A 23,641-nucleotide genomic window follows, 5' to 3' on the forward strand; every position below is an offset into this window, starting at 1 on the left:
CTCCAAACCTAGGCATGTTTGGTTTCAAACATGTTGGAATCGTGCAACTACACTGATTCCATTGCTAGTTGCATGATACCATGTACAATGTTCCTTAGAGGATCCCCAAGTTCTGCCTGTGCAGCCTTAACGAGTCTGGCCGCCAGCCCACGCTGCTGCTGACCCAGACACTGTTTTGACCTTCTGCTGATGAGCGCAACTCAATCAGGGGAAGGCAGAACAAAGGATTTCCTGCAAGGGAGAGGTAAGACCACCTGTCCCTTATGAAATGGGTGTCTCTGGAGTGGGTGTTTTAAAGGGCACATTTGGTGCCTTCCTTGCATAATCCAGTTTCACCAGCTCAGGAACCCTCGGTTTCCGCTGTGGAGCGAAACTGCACAAAGGACAGGGGAGTGACCACCCCCTGTCCAGCTCCTCCCCTAGGGAGGTACACATAGCTCTGCCACATGGCCCGTTTATTCTACCATCTTTGAAACAAAGTGGGCAGAGGCCCCTGGGCACATCTGACTGGTTAGGCCAGGTACTTGATGTCCCCAAACCCCTCTAATAAGTGGGTCTCTACAGAGAGTGACCAAGCCCCATTTATGGTTACTTAAATGCTTCTCCGAGGTTGGGTCCTCAGATTCGTCGATCAAGACTCTACAAGGAACTCTCTGCACCATATTGTGTGCTTCTGGCCTCTGGAACCGCTGCTGGTCTGCCTGAGGAACTGAACAAGACTGAATCTGGCTGGGAGGGCTCCCAATGCAACCTAGTTCTCCAGCTCCTGCAAGATTTGTGCAACATCTTTGGCTGTGCATCCGCCAGGGTCACAAGGACTCTGTCTGCATCCAAAAAGCAAGGGGGAATCTCCCTTGAAATAAAGGAGTCATTCGCCTGCATCTGCAGGCACCCCAAGACAACGACGACCGGCTGGTGGATCCTGCTGTCCATGGGCAACGTAAAGGTTCTGCTCACAGGAGGAGATTCTGTTTTCCTCCCAGGATCCAACTTGTCTTCTGACCAACTTGGGAGACGGTGTACCCTTGCTGCAGCCACTGGAATGGTACCCCCGTGTGCTGCAACTGTTGTCCTTGCAAATACTTGTTGGCTCTTGCCTCCAGTACTCAGCAACTCCATATTCAGCTTCCACTCTGCAGCTCCTGCGATGTGGGACTCCTGCTTTGTTGTGCTGCTGAGGCCTCACTACGTCTCCCTTTACCTGCTGCCAGTGGTTCACTCATGGGGAGGGGTCCGCCGACTCCAGCTGGATTTCCCTCCTGCTGAAGCCCTATGGGATTTCTAGTACTTAACTGGTGATTTCTTACTCCCTCCAACCCCTGGTATCCTAACACGCTTATCTTGGCTGGGCACCTCCATTCTTAAACCACTTTCTTAGTATATGATTTAGTCCCCACAGAGAGTCATGTATTTTTATGCTTTTCCTACTTATTGCAAAGTGTATACTTTTGTGTGTTGATATCTCCAGGTTGAGATATACCAAGTTTAATGTAGTTCCTCCCTGGATCGGAAACAAGCATCCTGTGACCGGTTTCAGGGTATCACCCTTCCTCAGCCAGGCTTGCGTGAGTCCAGTGGCATAGTCAGCATGAGTTCCACGTCTGGGCATACCCGGTGCACTGAAACCGGTGCCAGATTGCTTGTTTCTGGTCCAATGATGACCTGGCTGGGTAGTTTGGGCTCGACTGTTCCCATGGGGAACAGGGTCAAGACCGATTTGTGTATGGCTGGGTCCAAACTGGGGTGGTGTGGTGGGCAAAAAACACGATAGATTAATCCCAGATCTTTGTGGCTGGGGGTTAATGTTTGAATTGTTATGCATTCCGTCCATCATCTGTATTTTTTTGCTTGTGAAGCAGTTAGAAGCATACATTGAATCATTTACACTCAGTAGAAATTGAATGTTTCTCCTCCAAACTATAAGCCATTATTTAATGAGTTTTTCAACATGTTGGAAAAGGTGTCCAAATTAATGATATGCTGTAGGAAGCTGGCCTGGTAAGTTGTGGACGCCTATGGTGTTTACACCTTATACCAGGTCTAGGCAACCCCTATTAGTGAATGAAGACAGTGTTCAGGACGCCAGGGGCTCTGTGGTGAGCAGCCAAGACTTATCCAGGAGTGTAAAGCACTTGCAATAACACAGCAGTCACACAGTAATTTAACTCACATGAAAGGAACCACACAGGATTGCAAAAATAGATACTTTATTACAGTAACACTGAACTAGAAAACTTATAGGCTCGCTCTCTCTCTCTCTCTCTCTCTCTCTCTCTCTCTCTCAGGAATTAGCATATAGAAACAACAAGCATTGGCAAGAAGGGCTGTATGGGGGGGGGGGGGCGGGGCGGCAAACCATATACTAAAACAGTGGGATGCGAAGTGAAGTCCCCCACCCAAGAATGTTGAGTAGTTCGACGGGAGCTGGGAGAACTCTGGACCCCAAGAGGTGATTACCAGGGTGACTCCCAGCTACCAGGAGAGCAGAGGTGAAAGTTACCTGGTCTTCCCAAAGGCTAACAAGGGGACTTGGAAAAGAAAGGTTTCAAGACCAGGACAAGTCCGGTGGAACCCAACGGTGGATCTTCAGATGAAGAGGACCTGCAAAAGAAGTGGACAGAGTCCAGTCCACACAGGAGTGCCCAGACAAGGCAGGAGCCACCACCCACCTTTCTGTGGATGAAGATCTGGGTCGACGGGGGAAGATGAAGATCAGCTGTGGAGCCCAGGGGCTACAGGGAGATCCTTGGAGTTGTGCAGATGATATCCCACACTACTGAGCAAAGTAAGATTTGCAGTGAAGAGGACCAACCAGGTCCAGGGGACGTGACCCTTGGAGAGCAGTCTGGGCTGACCCTCAGCAGTCGGGAGAGCCAGCAGAAGCAGCCGCACTCCCCACAGGCAACCCACTGGCAGCAGGCACAGCAAGTTGCAGGGAGAACCAGTCAGCACACCTGGAGAGAAGTCTCAGGTCGCTGGAGTAGAAGAGGAGAGTCTGTGCTTGCAAGAATTAAATGCTGGAGGTCAGGGCTACTTGGAGCCTGAAGAGCTCCTGGAGCAGGAGTCAACAAGCCTTGGTTGCTGCAAGAGTCACAGTGCACAGGGGCACTGTCCTGAAAAGAGAAGCAAGGGCTCACCATCTCCCAAGTTGGACAGCAGGTAGAGAGTACCAAGGGACCACTCAGACCCCCACCACGTGTGTTGGAGATTCTTCCTGGAGCCGGATGGCAGAAGATCTCAGCAGCCGGTTCTTGCTGCCTTAGGTGCCTGTGGATGCAGGAGAGTGACTCCATTACTCCAAGGGAGAGTCCTTCTTGCTTCTATGGGGCAGCTGAAGTCTTGCCGACCCCTGAGGATGCACAGCTGTGGAAATGTTGTAAATGCTGGAAGCAGACGAAGAAGCAATGTTGCAAGGTGAGGTGGTCTCTGAAGTTGCAGGCTTGTTTGGTTCCTGAAGAGTCCTGCAGCGGTTCCGGTGGCCAAGAGCAGAAGTGGTTGATGCAGCGGAGTCCTGGTGGAGTCTTGCACACCGGATCTCGGGACCCACCCGCAAGGGAGTCTGTAAATATCCCTACAGGGTACTTGGTCACTCTGTAGGGTGACCACTTATCAGAGGGGGTCACTGACGTCAGTTACCTGTCCTGCCCAACCAGATGCTCCCAGGGGCCTCTGCACATCTTGTTTTCAAGATGGCACAATCAAGTGGTGTAAGGAAATGCCTCCTTGGCATGGTTACACCCTGACTTTTTGCCTTTGCTGATGCCAAGTTATGATTTGAAAGTGTGCTGAGGCCTGCTAACCAGGCCCCAGCACCAGTGTTCTTTCCCTAACCTGTGCTTTTGTTTCCACAATTGGCACACCTCTGGTACCAAGGGCCCTGATGCCAGGGAAGGTCTCTAAGGGCGGCAGCATGTCTTATGCCACCCTGGGGACCCCTCACTCAGCACAGACACACTGCTTGCCAGCTTGTGTGCTAGTGGGGATAAAAAGACTAAGTCGACATGGCACTCCCCTCAGGGTGCCATGCCAACCGCACACTGCCTATTGGTATAGATAAGTCACCCCTCTAGCAGGCCTTACAGCCCTAAGGCAGGGTGCACTATACCATAGGTGAGGGCATAAGTGCATGAGCACTATATCCCTACAGTGTCTAAGCAAAACCTTAGACTTAGTAAGTGCAGGGTAGCCAGAAGAGTATATGGTCTGGGAGTCTGTCAAACACGAACTCCACAACACCATAATGACTACACTGAAAACTGGGAAGTTTGGTGTCAAACTTCTCAGCACAATAAATGCACACTGATGCCAGTGTACATTTTATTGTAACATACACCCCAGAGGGCACCTTAGAGGTGCCCCCTGAAACCTTAACCGACTACCAGTGTGGGCTGACTGGTTTTAGCAGCCTGCCACACACCAGACATGTTGCTGGCCACATGGGGAGAGTGCCTTTGTCACTCTGTGGCTAGGAACAAAGCCTGTACTGGGTGGAGGTGCTTCTCACCTCCCCCTGCAGGAACTGTAACACCTGGTGGTGAGCCTCAAAGGCTCACCCCCTTTGTTACAGCACCCCAGGGCACTCCAGCTAGTGGAGTTGCCCCCCCCCTCCGGCCACAGGCCCACTTTTGGCGGCAAGGTGTCCTGAGCTGAGGTGATCTTGCAGATGGAGGATTCCCCCAATAGGGATAGGAATGTGCCCCCCTCCCCTCAGGGAGGAGGCACAAAGAGGGTGTAGCCACCCTCAGGGCTAGTAGCCATTGGCTACTAACCCCCCAGACCTAAACACACCCCCTAAATTGAGTATTTAGGGGCTCCCAGAACACAGCAAGTTAGATTCCTGCAACGTAAGACGAAGAAGGACTGCTGAGCTGAAAACCCCGCAGAGAAGACGGAGACACCAACTGCTTTGGCCCCAGCTCTACCGTCCTGTCTCCCCACTTCTAAAGAAACTGCTCCAGCGACGCGTTTCCCAGGGTCCAGCGACCTCTGAAGCCTCAGAGGACTACCCTGCATCTAGAAGGACCAAGAACTCCTGAGGACAGCGGCTCTGCTCTACAAAGTCTGCGACTTTGCAACAAAGAAGCAACTTTGAAACAACACACATTACCCGCAGGAAGCGTGAGACTTTGCACTCTGCACCCGACGCCCGGCTCAACTTGTGGAGAACAAACACCACAGGGAGGACTCCCCGGCGACTACGAGACCATGAGTAGCCGGAGTTGACCCCCCCTGAGCCCCCACAGTGACGCCTGCAGAGGGAATCCCGAGGCACCCCCTGACCGCGACTGCCTGCTTCAAAGACCCGACGTCTGGTAAAGACACTGCACCCGCAGTCCCCAGGACCTGAAGGATCCGACCTCCAGTGCAGGATCGACCCCCAGGTGGCCCTCTCCCTTGCCCAGGTGGGGGCTACCCTGAGGAGCCCCCCGCCTCCCTGCCTGCATCGCTGAAGTGACCCCTTGGTCTCCCATTGAAACCTATTGTGAACCGACGCCTGTTTGCACACTGCACCCGGCCGCCCCTGTGCCGCTGAGGGTGTACTTTTTGTGCTGACTTGTGTCCCCCCCGGTGCCCTACAAAACCCCCCTGGTCTGCCCTCCGAAGACGCGGGTACTTACCTGCTGGCAGACTGGAACCGGTGCACCCCCTTCTCCATTGAAGCCTATGCGTTCTGGGCACCACCTTGACCTCTGCACCTGACCGGCCCTGAGCTGCTGGTGTGGTAACTTTGGGGTTGCTCTGACCCCCCAATGGTGGGCTACTTTGGACCCAACTTTGAATCCCATAGGTGGTTTAATTACCTGCAAAACTAACAAACACTTACCTCCCCCAGGAACTGTTGAAAATTGCACTAAGTGTCTAGTTTTAAAATAGCTATATGCCATTTGTGTGAAAACTGTATATGCTATTTTGCTAATTCAAAGTTCCTAAGTGAAGTACCTTTCATTTAAAGTATTGTTTGTAAATCTTGAACCTGTGGTTCTTAAAATAAACTAAGAAAATATATTTTTCTATACAAAAACCTATTGGCCTGGAATTGTCTTTGAGTGTGTTCTCCTCATGTATTGCCTGTGTGTGTACAACAAATGCTTAACACTACCCTCTGATAAGCCTACTGCTCGACCACACTACCACAAAATAGAGCATTAGAATTATCTCTTTTTGCCACTATCTTACCTCTAAGGGGAACCCTTGGACTCTGTGCATGCTATTTCTTACTTTGAAATAGTACATACAGAGCCAACTTCCTACAAGTGGCCATCAGGAGGAGCTCTGGGCACCACCCCCAGGTTGGTGATGGACAGGGGAGTGGTCACCCCCCTTTTCTTTGTGTACTTTTGCATCACAACAGGGACCGGGGGTCCCTGGACTGGTGCAAACTGGATTATGCGAGGAGGGCACCAATTGTGCCCTTAAGAGCAAGCCAGTGGTGTGGGGAGGCTACCCCTCCCCAGCCATGTAACACCTATTTCCAAGGAAGAGAGTGTTGCCTCCCTCTCTCACAGGAAATTCTTTGTTCTGCATTCCCCTGCTTGAGCTGGTCAATCAGCAGCAGGAGGGCAGAAACCTAACTGAGGGGCTCCAGCAGTGCAGGCTGCCCGCAAACCCTGAAAGACTGGTAGGAGCAATAATCGGGGTCGTCTAAGGAGCTCCCAGAGTGTATGGAGTCATGCCACCAATACTGGCATTAGTATTGGGGTATGATTCCGACATGTTTGATACCAAACATGCCTAGGTTCAGGGTTACAATTATCTAGCTGGACCGTAGGTAGTGACCTATGAACAGGCACAGGTAAAATGGCTTCCTTGCACTTACAAGGTCCATTGCTTTGGATCTGGAGTTCAAAGGGGCAACTCTGCTCATACAGGGGTGCCCTCCCACAGAGGAGCCTTCCCTCTGGGCTAGGAGGGCTTACCATATGGGTGACTTACAGTGACCTACTGCAGTGACCAGCAGTGAAAGGGTGCATGTGCCTTTTCACGCAGGCTTCAATGACAGGCCTGGAGACCTAGTTTGCATGGGCTCCCATGGGTGGCATAATACATGCTGCAGCCCATGGGGGGAGGACCCCTGGTGTACCAATGCCCTGGGTACCTAAGTACCATATACTAGGGACTTACAGGGGTACACCAGTGTGCCAATTGTAGGGTGTAAAGGGTACCAAGGCAACCACATTTAGAGGAGAGAGCACAATCACTGGGGTCCTGGTTAGCAGATCCCAGTGAAACACTGTAAACACACTGATAAACATGGAAAAAGTGGGGGTAACCATGCCAAACAGAGGGACTTTCCTACATGTGCCTCAAAATGTTCTTCCCCGTTAATATTCATAAGTATAAAATTGTTCTACAAGCAGATGCTGGAGCACATTTATTTGAGTTAGTAAGCACAATAAAGCTGCAGGTGCTCACTTGCATATAACATATTGCTAAATGCACTGGAATTTCCTGTATGGAGTACTGTGAAGATGACTTAAACTACATAATGTACTAGCACACATACGGGAAGAAAAGCTATGAATTGAAGAATGATACAAGAAAAAATTCCCACAGCAGCCTATTCAGTTTTATTTCCTTGCATCGGATGCCTTTGCTTGGATGGCCATCATCCATTCATTTTGCGAACAAAACTTAAACATTTCTAAAATTGAAAATGTCATAGAAGTGTGCCATTTCATTTGGGGAAAACGGATTTGTCCTTGTAGCAAGATGGCTAAGCATCAGGAGAGATATTTGGGCTGTTCAGGCATCAACCACCTTTGGTGTCAGTTTGGGCAGGAGGGGCACTGTTTCATTCTTAATGTGTCACCACTGTCTCAGGGCAAAAAAAGCATGCCAGCACTCCAAAGATATCCATGTTTCTTTTCTGTGGGACGGTGTTGTGCTACATTTATTTATATATATATATATATATATGTTCAATGGCATGTGTAGCTGCAGATACACATGCTGTGCATTATCCTGCCATCTAGTGTTGGGCTCTGAGTGTTACAAGTTGTTTTTCTTCGAAGAAGTCTTTTCGAGTCACGAGACCGATGGACTCCTCCCTTTCGGCTCCATTGCGCATGGGCGTCGACTTCATCTTAGATTATTTTCTTTCCGCCATCGGGTTCGGACGTGTTCCTCTTCGTTCCGTATTTCGGTTCGGAAAAGTTAGTTAGCTTCGACGGTATTGTTTGCGCTCGGTACCGGGTTAGTGCTAGCACATCGACACCGAAGAAAGAAGCGCTCCGGCGGCCCTTCGGGGCTTCCACTCCTCGGCGGGGCCAGGTCGGCCCGACTGCGCCCATCTTCAAACCTCATGGACCGGACCCCCTTCCGCTTCTGCCCCACCTGCCACGCAAAGTATCCTTATACAGACCAACACTTGGTCTGTAATCTGTGTTTGTCTCCCAAACACACGGAGGATACTTGCAAGGCCTGCCGGGCATTTCGATCCAAGAAAACACTGCGGGATCGAAGAGCTCGAAGGCTCCAGATGGCGTCAACACCGACCGGGCACATCGACGTCGAAGAAGAGGAGAGATTCTCCATTCGAGATTCGGACTCAGACGAGTCCGAGAGTGAGCAGCCGAAGACGCAACAAACCGTGAGTAAACCAGCCCCGGGGAAAACTCACGCCAAAATAATGAAGGCCAAGGGGACGCCACCGCCAACAGGCCATGGCTTAACCCGAAAACACGTGACCAAACATCGGCACCGAAGAAGGCCTCCCAGCAGCCAAAGACTTCCGACTCCGGTTGAGATACCGGCTCTGACCAGACTCGGCACCGAGAGTTCGGCACCCCGAAAGTCAAAAAGGTTTCCTCGGAGCCGAAAAAGACTGTCGAAAAGATTTCTTTGCCGAAACATGCGGCCTCGGAGCCGAAACAAAGCTCCTATACAGAGGAACAAGGCCTTTCCACACAATTACAAAATCACAGATTTGAACAAGAACTGGGCATGGGAGAGCCAGACCTTACCCAGAGGAGGCTCCATATAAAAGAAGACACGGGGAAAATCAGAACTCTTCCTCCAATAAAGATGAAGCGGAAGCTCGCATGCCAAGAGGCGGAAATGCAGCCAAGAGCGAATGTGGCTAAAGAAAAAACACCACCACAGTTTTCGCCACAACAATCGCCAGCGCATTCACCACATCTGTCCCCGGTAGCAACACCCCCAATGATGCAGTCACCAACACACACAGGGATGAGCCAAGATGACCCGGGTGCATGGGATTTGTATGATGCACCGGTCTCAGACAATAGTCCTGATTGCTACCCGGCATGGCCTTCACCACCTGAGGACAGTACTGCTTACATGCTGGTGGTTTCCAGGGCAGCTACATTTCATAATGTAGCATTGCATGCAGAGCCCATAGAAGATTACTTTTTGTTCAACACCCTGTCATCTACGCACAGCCAATACCAAAGCTTGCCAATGCTGCCAGGCATGTTAAAACACGCCAAACAGGTGTTTCAAGACCCAGTCAAAGGCAGAGCCATCACGCCTAGGGTGGAAAAGAAATATAAACCTCCCCCTACTGACCCTGTATACATCACACAACAGTTAACTCCTGATTCGGTGGTAGTAGGAGCAGCCCGGGAAAGGGCAAACTCACAAACTTCTGGAGACGCACCACCGCCCGACAAAGAAAGTTGGAAATTCGATGCAGCAGGCAAGAGGGTGGCAGCACAGGCAGCCAATCAATGGCAAATTGCCAATTCTCAAGCTCTACTGGCAAGATACGACAGGGCACATTGGGATGAAATGCAACATCTCATTCAACACCTTCCCAAAGAGTTCCAGAAACGTGCCCAACAGGTTGTCGAGGAAGGCCAAACTATCTCCCAAAACCAAATAAGGTCAGCTATAGACTCAGCAGACACGGCGGCCAGGACAGTAAATACGGCGGTAACCATTCGGAGACACGCATGGCCACGAACCTCCTGAATTCAAGCCAGAAATTCAGCAGGCTGTGCTGAATATGCCTTTCAATGAGCAACAATTATTTGGGCCAGAGGTGGATACGGCAATAGAAAAACTGGAAAAAAGACACAGACACGGCCAAAGCCATGGGCGCGCTCTACTCCCCACATAGCAGAGGCACTTTTAGGAAGCCACACTTTAGAGGGGGGTTTCGTGCCCAAGCCACAGAGCCTTCCACCTCACAAGTCAGACCCACATATTAGGGCCAATATCAGAGAGGAGGTTTTCGAGGACAATATAGGGGTGGACAGTTCCCTAAACCAAGAGGGAAATTCCAGAGCCCAAAAACCCCACAAACAAAACAGTGACTTCAATGTCACAAACCCCCACCACGCAACACCAGTGGGGGGGAGACTCACAGAATATTACCACAACTGGGAACACATAACTACGGACGTGTGGGTCCTAGCCATTATCCAATATGGTTATTGCATAGAATTCCTACATTTGCCACCAGATGTGCCTCCAAGAGCACACATGTCCAAACAACACTTAGACCTGTTACAACTAGAAGTCCAAGCATTGTTACAAAAACAAGCAATAGAACTAGTACCAAATCATCAAAAAGGAACAGGTGTATACTCCCTGTATTTATTAATTCCAAAGAACGACAAAACACTGAGGCCTATATCAGACCTGAGAACACTGAATCTTTACATCAAATCAGATCACTTTCACATGGTGACACTTCAAGACGTGATCCCTTTGCTCAAACAACAGGACTACATGTCAACATTGGATCTCAAGGATGCTTATTTCCACATACCCACACATCCTTCACACAGGAAATACTTAAGGTTTGTAATACAAGGCGTGCATTACCAATTAAAAGTATTGCCACCCGGCATAACAGCCCCAAGGGTATTCACAAAATGCCTCGCAGTAGTAGCCGCTCACATCAGGAGACAGCACATGCACATATTCCCTTACTTAGACGATTGGTTAATAAAAACCAACACTCAGCAACAGTGTATCCTACACACAAAATACGTTATAGAAACCCTACACAAACTAGGGTTCTCTCTAAACTACCAAAAATCACATCTACAATCGTGTCAAATACAACAATACTGAGGAGCAACAATCAACACACAAAAGGGGATTGCTACTCCAAGTCCACAAAGGGTACAAGCCTTCCAAAATGTGATATTAAACATGTACCCAAACCAACACTATCAAGTGAGGTTTGTAATGAAACTCCTAGGCATGATGTCTTCATGCATAGCCATTGTCCCAAACGCAAGACTACACATGAAGCCCTTACAACAGTGCCTAGCAACACAATGGACACAAGCACACAGGGTCAACTTCAAGATCTGGTGTTGATAGACCCCCAAACACACCTCTCGCTTCAGTGGTGGAATCCTATACATTTAAACCAAGGGCGGCCGTTCCAAGACCCAGTGCCTCAATACGTGATCACACCAGATGCTTCCATGATGGGGTGGGGAGCACACCTCAAACCGCACATTATACAGGGACAATGGGACTTTCAACAAAAGCAACTGCATATCAATCATTTAGAACTGTTAGCAGTGTTTCTAGCATTGAAAGCATTTCAACCGCTAGTAGCCCACAACACATTCTTGTCAAAACAGACAACATGACAACAATGTATTACCTAAACAAACAGGGAGGGACACACATCACAACTGTGTCTCTTAGCACAAAAGATTTGGCATTGGGCGATTCACAGTCACATCTGCCTAAAAGCACAGTATATCCCAGGAATTCAAAAGCAGTTAGCCAAGAATCTCAGTCAAGATCGCCAACAAACACATGAATGGGAAATTCATCCCCAGATACTACAAACTTATTTTCGAGGTTGGGGAACACCACAAATAGACCTATTCGCAACAAAAGAAAACGCAAAATGCCAAAACTTTGCGTCCAGGTATCCACACCCTCAGTCCAATGGCAATGTGTTATGGATGAGTTGGTCAGGGATATTTGCTTACGCTTTTCCCCCTCTCCGATTCCTTCCTTATCTAAGAAACAAATTGAGTAAAAACAAACTCAAACTAATACTAATAGCACCAACCTGGGCCCATAAGCCATGGTATACAACACTACTAGACCTGTCGGTAGTACCTCATATCAAACTACCAAACAGACCAGATCTGTTAACTCAACACAAACAACAGATCAGACACCCGAATCCAGCATCGCTCAATCTAGCAATCTGGCTCCTGAAGTCTTAGAATTTGGACATTTAGACCTTACACAAGAATGTATGGAGGTCTTTAAACAAGCTAGAAAACCTACTACAAGACATTGTTACGCAAACAAATGGAAAAGATTTGTTTATTACTGCCATAATAATCAAATTCAACCACTACATGCTTCCGCCAAAAACATTGTAGGCTACTTATTACACTTACAAAAATCTAAACTAGCTTTTTCTTCTATTAAAATACATCTCACAGCAATATCTGCCTACCTGCATATTACACATTCATCATCACTATTTAGAATCCCAGTCATCAAAGCATTTATGGAGGGTTTAAAAATAATCATACCCCGAGGACACCACCAGTTCCCTTGTGGAACCTCAATGTTGTATTAACACGACTCATGGGTCCACCATTTAAACCCATGCACTCTTGTGAGATGCAATACTTAACCTGGAAAGTAGCTTTCCTAATAGCTATCACATCTCTTAGAAGAGTGAGCGAAATACAAGCATTTACTATACAAGAACCCTTTATACAAATACATAAACATACAGTGGGTCTCCTTACAAATCCCAAATTCTTACCAAAGGTTTTATATCACCATTCCACCTAAACCAAACAGTGGAACTCCCAGTTTTTTTTCCACAACCAGACTCAGTAGCTGAAAGAGCCTTACACACGTTCGACATTAAAAGAGCACTAATGTATTACATTGATAGAACAAAACGGTTTCGCAAAACAAAACAATCGTTTGTAGCCTTCCAAAAACCTCATGCAGGAAATCCAATATCCAAACAAGGCGTTGCCAGCTGGATAGTGAAATGTATTCAGACCTGCTATATTAAAGCAAAAAGAGACCTACCTATTACGCCAAAGGCGCACTCCACTAGAAAGAAAGGCGCCACTATGGCCTTTCTAGGAAATATACCTATGACAGAAATCTGTAAGGCAGCCACATGGTCTACGCCTCATACATTGACAAAACATTACTGTGTAGATGTGTTAACAGCACAACAACCCACAGTAGGACAGGCTGTATTAAGAACATTATTTCAGACAAATTCAACTCCTACAGGCTAAACCACCGCTTTTGGGGAGATAACTGCTTACTAGTCTGTGCACAGTATGTGTATCTGCAGCTACACATGCCATCGAACGAAAAATGTCACTTACCCAGTGTACATCTGTTCGTGGCATGAGACGCTGCACATTCACATGCGCCCTCCCGCCTCCCCGGGAGCCTGTAGCCGTCATAAGTTGGATGAAACTTGTAAATTTGTCAATCTATACTATTTTTTTTTACACACATTATGTACATACATACTTACTCCATTGCATGGGCACCTTTACAACATACACAACTCCTACCTCATCCTCTGCGGGGAAAACAATCTAAGATGGAGTCGACGCCCATGCGCAATGGAGCTGAAAGGGAGGAGTCCCTCGGTCTCGTGACTCGAAAAGACTTCTTCGAAGAAAAACAACTTGTAACACTCCGAGCCCAACACTAGATGGCAGGATAATGCACAGCATGTGAATCTGCAGCATCTCATGCCACGAACAGATGTACACTGGGTAAGTGACATTTTATATATATATATATATATATATATATATATATATATATACATATATATATATATTATTATTAATATTATTATTTTTTTCATATTCAGTGGGAAAAGCTTGCTCGTGTAATTATAATTGTCCTCATGCTTAAGCAGTGCACTGATGCACCACTGCCACAGAGTCCTACACCCATCTTGCAAAAGGTGGCAGATGAGTATGAGGCCAGGCTGAAATGACTCATTATGTATTCAGACTCGGAAGATTGCCACCAAGCCGCTCCCAGAAAGACTGTCAGCTATGGTGTACTCCCAATCCCGAAGAAGCAGAGGCGAGCCTTCGAAAAAGATTTTTCTTTTGATTTATCTGGACATCAGGTGTCCAAGAGACATAAGCACAAGGCCCCCACCCTTACCACCTACACCCAAGCAATCACTGCCACAACCACTACTACATTCTCCACCCTGACTACTGCCACACCCATACTCTCTTCTCCCGCCACCACCAGAGGCACCGGACAGGTCAATATACTCCTACTCAGACAGAGGAGGACCCCAAATAACAGCCTTTAGGGACGGGGACTGGCACAACCTCCGTGGCAATTACAATGGTAATGGTACAGATGACCCCTATCTATCTTTTCAGGTGCTCAAAGGCATGCTGAAATGTGCCTAGATTCTTCATGTAGCCTTTTAAGGTAAAGGTGGTCACACCACAGACCGAGAAGAGGTTTAAAGCTTTATCAGTGGCCAGATCTCCCCCAGATTCTGTGGTGGTGCATAATGTACGGAAGTGTGCCTCTTCACAAGCCGCTGGTCAAGGAAAGCAAGTGCCTTGATGCTGTCGGCAAATGCGAGGTGGTTGGAGCAGCCAATTGTTAAATTGCCAATTTGGTCGATCTCCTTTTAGATTATGACCGCTTTCATTGCCTGAAATGAAGGCACTGGTACAGCACATCCTTAAATCTGTAGAAAGAAGTGGCAAGTGTTCGTTTCCAAGAGTGAAGATTATTTCCACTGGAAATATCCACCGTGCACACAGTGCTACAGATATTGCTTCCCTTAATATTAACACCAGCATTGTGAGGTGTCAAGATGCATGGCTATGCATTTTGGGGTTCAAGACAAAAGTACAGCAGCACCTCATCAACATCCCACTTGATGGGGAAACTCTCTATGGGCCCAGGGTGGATGAGATGTTAGGGGGAAAAAAAGGACATGAGATACTGAGAGCCATGGGTGTACTACAATCTGTGACTCATATGGTGGCAGTTTGCAGGCAACAGTTCAGAGACGAGGGCTAAACTGCACGCTCCAACCTGTGGCTGGAGGGGAAATCACCTCGGATGAAGGGTTTTAGCAATAATTCAGCAGGGCCGTTGCCTAGAGTTCCTCATCACTCCCAACATACCACCCTGACACTAGATCCTTCACCAAGACCATCTCACGCTTCTACGTGGAGGTTCAATTGCTTCTTCAAAAGATACAGCTCATACAACCACATGTGTGAGGCACATGTGTTTCCTTGTTATAGTTCCTAATTTCAAGATATGATGGTTCCCTCTGGCCCATGCTAGCACTACACTTAAACTGTACTTCTGCATAGTAGGATCTTCATTGATAGTCATAAATTTGGAGCACCTGCACGACTGGACCCTGGAGCACCTTTTAACATATGTTTAGATTTAATTGAAATGTCTTTATAGTGTTCATCACTGCAATCATTTTCCTCATAGTCGAAGTCTAGACTATCAGTATTGTATTTTTCTTGAAATGCTGTCGCAGCGTAGTAGAAATTGTAGTGGTGAGAAAGGGGTCTTTTTAGGTCGAGTCTAAGTGTACAGCCTCTCTACTTTTTGTATACTTATATTTCTGTGGGCTTCAAGCCACTTCATTAGTTCGTTTCAGTGTCATTTGAAAATCCTTGCTACTGGTCAGTCATGCCTCTTTGTCCCTCCTTTTTCTCTTTAGAAACAGGGACTAACTACTATGTAATTACGCTTTGTTGTGTTTGTATATTTTTTTTCTTGGTTTTCTGCTTGTGTTAGGCGAAGATTGCTTTTTTAGTTGCAGAGCATTCTTGCTCTCAACTAACGTAACCAGGTTGTTCCTACTCCCATTTCACATGCTTTTTCTCAATCTAGCATTCTGAGTGTTTGCTTTTTCCAGGATGTTGCTACTTATTTTTTTTTTCAGCCAGCATATTACTTTTGTCGCCCCTCCCTCATAACCTGAATGCACAGCGTCAAACTTTTCACAAAATGGGTGCAGCGCTTTGTTTTCAGCACGGTGCCTCAAAGTCATTGGGGATGTGTGGAATTCAAGATTGCAGGTTGCAGTACCGTATTTGGCCAAAATAGACAGCCTATGGTTCTGCACCCTTTCTCTTTGTCATCACATTAGAACGGTAAATGTGGCAGGTTTTTTCCAGCCTGTATATTAGAAGTGTAAAAGTGTTAACGTAATAATGTTCTTCCTGATTACACTTCACATGCTTTACTTAATCTTGTTTTTTTAAGTCAATGCAATCCAAATATTCCCACTGTAATTAATGCTGTCCATCAACAGATGTCTCAATTGTGGTGTAGTGCTAAAGCTGCTCCCTGGGAAACAAGGTTTGAGTGTGTTTGTCTGTTCACCATCCTGTGATTCTCGGCAATTCACAATCTGCCCAGCCCCCCAGAAAATGAATCTGCAATCATGTAATATAATTGGTGCTTCTATAAAGCACTTCAATGCCTGCTGGTCGAGTTTGCGCTATATAAAACTGCAAAATAAACGCTGTGATTTTGGAGAAGATTTTAAGTTGTCCACCACCAAGAATTCACATAAATGTCAATCTTGAAGTTGCTTTAAAATGTATTTCCTGTCATCCTTTGTGGCATGGAAAGGTGCTTTCAGTCCGGTATGGTGTAGTGTCTGTCGGATTTCACCAGGACTTTTTACACACAGGAAAAAAGCATCTACACTCTCTTCCTCTCTGTTTGGAAAGACTTTAAAAATGTTGGGCATTTCACAAAGTAATGTACTTTATCCCACTTACTACACCTATGAATCTGCATTCCTCTCCTGTGCCCTGCTTACCATATACTAGAATGTTTCAGCCACTGAAAGCGCGGGATGAAAAAGTGTGTTTACACAGATTAGCCCTTGTCATGTTGATTAAAAGCCACCCCTCCAGTTCCAGGTTCTTCTTAGTATCAGCAGCGAGGAGAGGTCAACAATCATGACTCAATTTTCCCTCATGTAAAGTTACATGTGTGTTGTAAACTCTTTAGCAAACGTTTTTCAGGAGAAGAACCATCTTCATAAGATATACTGTAGGAAAGTACCCTCTTTCTTGGCATGGTTACTCCCATTTTCTGCTTGTTGTCAGTATGTTTAACTGGGTCTACTGGGTTCCTGAACCCCAGCAGTTTTGCTCTCCCCTTTCAATTGTACCTTTTTCTTCCCACAATTGGCATATTGGTGCCCCCATGTAAGTCCCTAGTATATTGTACTGTACCTAGGTACCCAGGGCATTGGGGTTCCAGGGGATCCATATGGGCTGGAGCAGTTATTCTGCCACCCATAGGGAGCCCATGCAAAGGGTTCTGCAGGCCTGCCATTGCAGCCTGCACGAAATGGGTGCATGCACAGATCACTATGCCAAGTCACTATAAGTCACCCCTATGGTAGGCCCTCTCAGCCCAGAGGCAGGGTGCAAGTAGCTGTGTGTGAGGTCACCCCCGCACTAGCAGAGGTGCCCCCACAAATTCCAGATCAATTTTTCTGGAATTTGTGAGTGTGGGGATGCCATTTTACGCATGTACTGGACACAGGCCACTACCTTTGTCCTGCTACATAATGGAAACTCGAAACCTGGGCATGTTTGGTATCAAACATGTCGGAATCATACCCCAGTACTGTTGCAGGTATTGGAAGTATGATTCTCCTGTATTGGATCTTTCACAGATTCACATGTGTAGAGAAATGGCTCCCTGTTGCAGTTACCTCCTACTTTTGCCTGATATTGATGCAGACTTGACTGAGAAGTGTGGTGGGACCCTGCTAACCAGGCCCCAGCACCAGTGTTCTTTCACTTAAAATGTACCATTGTTTCCACAAATGGCACACCCTTGGCACGCAGATAAATACCTTGTAAAAGGTACCAGTGGTACCAACGGCCCTGTGACCAGGGAAAGTCCTAAGGGCTGAAGCATATGTTGTGCCACCCTAAGGGACCCCTCACCTAACACATGCACACTGCCATTGTAGATTGTGTGTGTTGGTGGGGAGAAAAAGGCAAAGTCGACATGGCATCCCCCTGAGGATGCCATGCCCACAAAATACTGCCTGTGGCATAGGAAAGTCACCCCTCTAGCAGGCCTTACCGCCCTAAGGCAGGGTGTACTATACCACAGGTGAGGGCATAGCTGCATGAGCAATATCCCCCTACAGTGTCTAAGTCTGTTCATAGACATTGTAAGTACAGTGTGGCCATATTAAGTATATGGTCTGGGAGTTTGTCAAAACGAACTCAACAGCTCCATAATGGCTACACTGAATACTGGGAAGTTTGGTATCAGACTTCTCAGAATAATAAACCCACACTGTGGTGGATTTATTACAAAATGCACACAGAGGGCATATTAGAGATGCCCCCTTTATTTTACCCAATCCTTCAGTGCAGGACTGACTGGTCTGTGCCAGCCTGCTGCTGAAACAAGTTTCTGACCCCCTGGGGTGAAGGCCTTTGTGCCCTCTGAGGCCAGAAACAAAGCCTGCTCTGGGTGGAGGTGCTTCACACCTCCCCCCTGCAGGAACTGTTACACCTAGTAGTGAGCCTCAAAGGCTCAGGCTTCATGCTACAATGCCCCAGGGCACTCCAGCTAGTAGAGATGCCCGCCACCAGGACACAGCCCCCACTTTTGCCAGCAAGTCCAGGGGAGATAATGAGAAAAACAAGGAGGAGTCACCCGCCAGACAGGACAGCCCCTAAGGTGTCCTGAGCTGAGATGACCCTTGCCTTTAGAAATCCTCCATCTTGATTTTGGAGGATTCCCCCAATAGGAATAGGGATATGCCCCCCTCCCCTCAGGGAGGAGGCACAAGGAGGGTGTAGCCACCCTCAAGCACAGTAGCCATTGGCTACTGCCCCCAAGACCTAAACACCCCCCTAAATTGAGTATTTAGGGGCGACCCTAACCCCAGGAAATCGGATTCCTGCAACCTGAAGAAACAAGGACTGCTGACCTACAAGCCCTGCAGAGAAGAAGAAAAACAACAACTGCTTTGGCCCCAGCCCTACCGGCCTGTCTCCTGACTCGCAAACCTGCAACCAGCGACACATCCGACAGGGACCAACGACCTCCGAAGCCTCAGAGGACTGTTCTGAACCTAAGGACCAAGAAACTCCTGTGGGCAGCAACTCTGCTCAACTTCAACAGCAACTTTGCAACTTTCTTGCAACTTTAAAGAACTTCACTCTTCCCGTCGGAAGCGTGAGACTTCACAATCTGCACCCGACGCCTCCTGGTCGAGATCCAGTGAACCAACACCACAGGGAGGACTCCCCGGCGACTGCAACCCCGTGAGTAGCCTGAGGCGACCCCCCTGGACTCCCACAGCGACGCCTGCAGAGAGAATCCAGAGGCTCCCCCTGATCACGACTGCCTGTAACAAGGGACACAACGCCTGGACCAAGCACTGCACCCGCAGCCCCCTAGGACCTGCAGGAATCGAACCTCAGTGCAGGAGTGACCCCCAGGCGACCGTCAGCCTAGCCCAGATGGCCGGTGGCCCGAGAAGCCCCCCCGTGCCTGCCTGTACCGCTAGAGTGACCCCCGGGTCCCTCCATTGTTTCCTATACAAAACCGGACGCCTGCTTTGCACACTTCACCCGTCTGCCTCTGTGCCGCTGAGGGTGTGTTTTGTGCGCTTACTTGTGTACCCCCCAGTGCTCTACGAAACCCCCCTGGTCTGCTTCCCGAGGATGCGGGTACTTACCTGCTGGCAGATTGGAACCGGAGCACCCCTGTTCTCCATGGGTGCCTATGTGTTTTGGGCACCTCTTTGACCTCTGCACCTGACTGGCCCTGAGCTGCTGGTGTGGTAACTTTGGGATTGCCCTGAACCCCCAGTGGTGGGCTGCCTATGCCCAGGAACTGAGACTTGTAAGTGTCTTACTTACCTCACAATCTAACCAATACTTACCTCCCCCAGCGACTGTTGATTTTTGCACTGTCTACTTTTAAAATAGCTTATTGCCATTTTAACAAAAACTGTATATGCTATTGCTCTAATTCAAAGTTTCCTGACTTACCTGCGTGGAGTACCTTGCATTTTATGTATTTACTTCAAATCTTGAACTTGTGGTTCTAAAAATAAATTAAGAAAATATATTTTTCTATATAAAAACTATTGTCCTGGAGTAAAGTCTTTGAGCGTGTGTTCCTTATTTATTGCCTGTGTGTGTACAACAAATGCTTAACACTACCCTCTGATAAGGCTACTGCTCGACCACACTACCACAAAATAGAGCTTTTTAAATTATCTAATTTTGCCACTATCCTACCTCTATCGGGAACCCTTGGACTCTGTGCACACTATCTCTTACTTTGAGATAGTATATACAGAGCCAACTTCCTACAACATGCTTGAATCAACCCCGTTGTTGAGGTAGGAGTCCCACAGTTACTACATGATCCGGGAAGACGCTCCTCAGATGCTGTCAAAAAAGGCCTGTTGACGACACTGTCGACGGTCACTGCCACAACGGTGACGTCGACGTTTACCACAGCGGTGTCCCCGATGATTGTTACGTCATTGCCATTTTCATCAATGACGATTATTACCGCCAAGATCTACAAGAAAGCATTGTCGCCGAAGACGTCGAAGGAAGCCTCGTTGTTCCACCCGTTGACGGTGGCACTCACGTCGCCAAAACACCAGACGACGGCGAAGAAGATTCCGTTGACACCGCGGACGAGAAAACCGTTGATGCCAAACTCCACCGACGAGGACATCGTCATCGGGAGAACTGTCAACAAGGAAATCTGCAGTTTCGTCGGCGCAACCGATGACGGTGACACCATCTTCAGGGGATTTCATGGCCCAGCAAGACTCAACAAGATTCCTCCCTCTTTCTTTCATAACCATGGGAGAGAAAACATCTCCAATCCTCCCTAGGCATACCTCCCCAAGCAAGGATCTCTTGGATGATGACGACTACATCTATTCTCTGGAGGAGGGAATGTTTGGTTCAGCCAGTAGTCCATCGCAACTGCATGTAAAATACCAGGACCTGGATGAGGAGGATGAAGGGCAGGTGCAACCCACCTTATCGTCGACTGCACTCCAGAAGGATCCGTCATAACCCACGTTTGAGAAGGAGGCTTCCTTTCCTAGATCTTTGGTGTCAGACCTCCAGGGTATGTTGAAGGATTGTTATCGAAGGTTTCCGCCATCACTGGCGGTGACTCCTTTCAGGCCCTACAACCTGCAGATGGCTCCGTAGACCCCTGTTCGCAGTCACTCGGGAATGCCACACAGAAGCCTTCCGTTTGTTCACCCACCACAGGATGATCAGAACTCTACAGATGAGGAGAGAGAAGAAGGTGAGATACCGGAGACAGCTCCTAGTGAGTGGGATGAATACCTTATCCCTACACCATCACCCACTACCAGCAGGGCCAGTGGATTCACCCCCAGGGGACATAGGGAGCTTCCATAATTTGATGGAAAGGGCAGCCAAAAGATTTGACCTACCCATTATCTCCAACAAAACTGATACGATTTTAAAGAGCCCTCAAAGAAGTCGATTAGGGCTGTTCCTATAGTGGATTTTTTGTGGCAGGAGGGGTTGAAGGCAGTGAAGAATCCAGAAACAATACCTTCCCGGATGCTGCGGCTGGAAAACAAGTATAAAGCAAGAGAAAACACTCAGCCGGCTTAGTGACCCAACCGAAGTCGGATTCTGTCATATCTCAGTCTGCACAGCGTCACTCGAAGAATCCTTCGGCTCCAATCACATCACTTCCAGACAGGCATGGACAGCGGTAGGACAATATCGGGAAGAAATTCTCCTCAGTGGATGCGATTACGGTGAAGGCGGCTAACTTGTTAGCCATCATGGGCAGGTATGACCGCCAAATGTGGGTAGACATGTCTTCCTATATGGACCTTTTGCCTGAGGATGCCAATTTGGAGGCAAAGAAGGTGATACAAGATGTTGAGCGGATTGCAGCGGTGATCATCTATTGTACAATTGACATGACACTGACAGGTTTACGGCAGCTAGCAAGTGCAGCGGTCTTGCGTAGACAGGGGTGGCTGAAATCTACCTCCTTCCCCCGGAGGTTCAGAGTAGAATTCTCAACATGGCGTTTGATGGAGATAGCCTGTTTGGGAAGCATGCGGATGACATGCTGCAATCCATCAAAGCTGATTCCAACACAGCAAAATCCCTCTGTACATTACAGTTCAGGAAACAGCCATTTCGAGGTGTGAGGGGTAGAGGAAGTTACTCCTTTTGGGGTGGTTTCCAACAGTATAGACCACAGTACCAGTCCTCTCTAGCAGGACCCCGACAACAATACGGACACCACCAGCAGCACTATCGGTTGCCACCTACCTCCGCTTATAGGCACCCGCAAAGGGAAGATCAGTTGCCCGTGGAAGGGATACAGGCAGGAAGTAATGACCGGACAGCCATACCAGCTACCAACACTACCCATAGGTTGAGAACTGGGGGTCACATCACTCGTCATTTCCTTCGATGGTCAAGCATATCAGACAGGTTGGTGCTGGATATAGTGGCCAAGGGGCATACTCTGGAGTTCATTCAGAAACCACCAAATATCCCTCCGTCAGGTCTGCCACCTCCACGATTAAAACAACTCCTCAAGGAAGTGTATGAGATGTTGTGCAAAGGGGCAATAGAACTGGTCCCAACTCCTCACAGGAACCTGGGATTCTTTTCATGCTTCTTTCTTGTAAAGAAGCCTTCAGGAGATTGGCGCCCCATTCTGGACTTAAGATCCTTAAACAAGTTCCTAAAGAAGTGGTTGTTCAGTATGGTAACACTACAGGACATCTTGCGCCTCCTGAATTCTGGAGATCACATGACATCTTTAGACCTCCAGGATGCGTATTTTCACATCCCAGTACATCGAAACCATAGCAAATTCCTCAGGTTCAGGGTAGCTGGTATGCATCTGCAGTTCTGTGTCCTCCCTTTTGGATTGAAGTGTGCCCCTAGAATTTTTACAAAGATGCTAGCTCCAGTAGCAGCGCAGCTACTCCAGTTGGGCATGCAGGTTTCCCTATCTAGACGACTGGCTCATGAAGGCATCCTCAAGAGCTCAGGTGGTACAACATACGACCGCCTGCCTCCAGTTGTTCGAGGATCTCGGACTTACCATCAATTATCGAAAATCACACATTCACCCCACGCAGAAACTAAAATTTCTTGGGGACAACACTGAATACTGTCCGACACAAGCATACCCGTCTCAAGAGAGAAAACAAAAGCTGTCCAACTTGGCCCACAAGCTATTGACAAAAAGGTTTGTTTCAGTTTGAACTTACAGGTCATTAATGGGGATGATTTCATCATGTATTCCGCTGATCCCAAATTGCAGGCTACGTATGCGACCTCTACAGGAGCAACTGGATGCTCATTGGCTTCAGGTGCAGGGTTCCTTCAAGGACTAAGTTCTCATAACACCGGCAATGTGGGCTGCCATGTCTTGGTGGGCAACACCGGACAACTTGTCCTGCGGCCTTACATTTCTTCCTCAAGTACTTTGCTACATAGTAACAACGGATGCGTCCCTCGAGGATTGGGGTACCCACTTTCAGGATTTACAAATAAGCGGGTCTTGGACTCAAAAGGACAAGCTACTCCACATAAATCAGCTAGAGCTCAGGGCAATAGATCTGGCTCTAAAA

At 48.0% G+C, this 23,641-nt stretch overlaps 1 protein-coding gene across 5 annotated transcripts in view; it reads left to right on the forward strand.

The window, feature by feature from the left end:
- The window catches only part of LOC138261016 (methyl-CpG-binding domain protein 1-like), a 1,081,642-nt gene that overhangs the window by 398,864 nt on the left and 659,137 nt on the right, over window positions 1–23,641 (forward strand). The gene's annotated exons all lie outside the window — the stretch shown is intronic.

This window comes from Pleurodeles waltl, chromosome 10, assembly GCF_031143425.1.
Source record: "Pleurodeles waltl isolate 20211129_DDA chromosome 10, aPleWal1.hap1.20221129, whole genome shotgun sequence".
NCBI lineage: Eukaryota > Metazoa > Chordata > Amphibia > Caudata > Salamandridae > Pleurodeles > Pleurodeles waltl.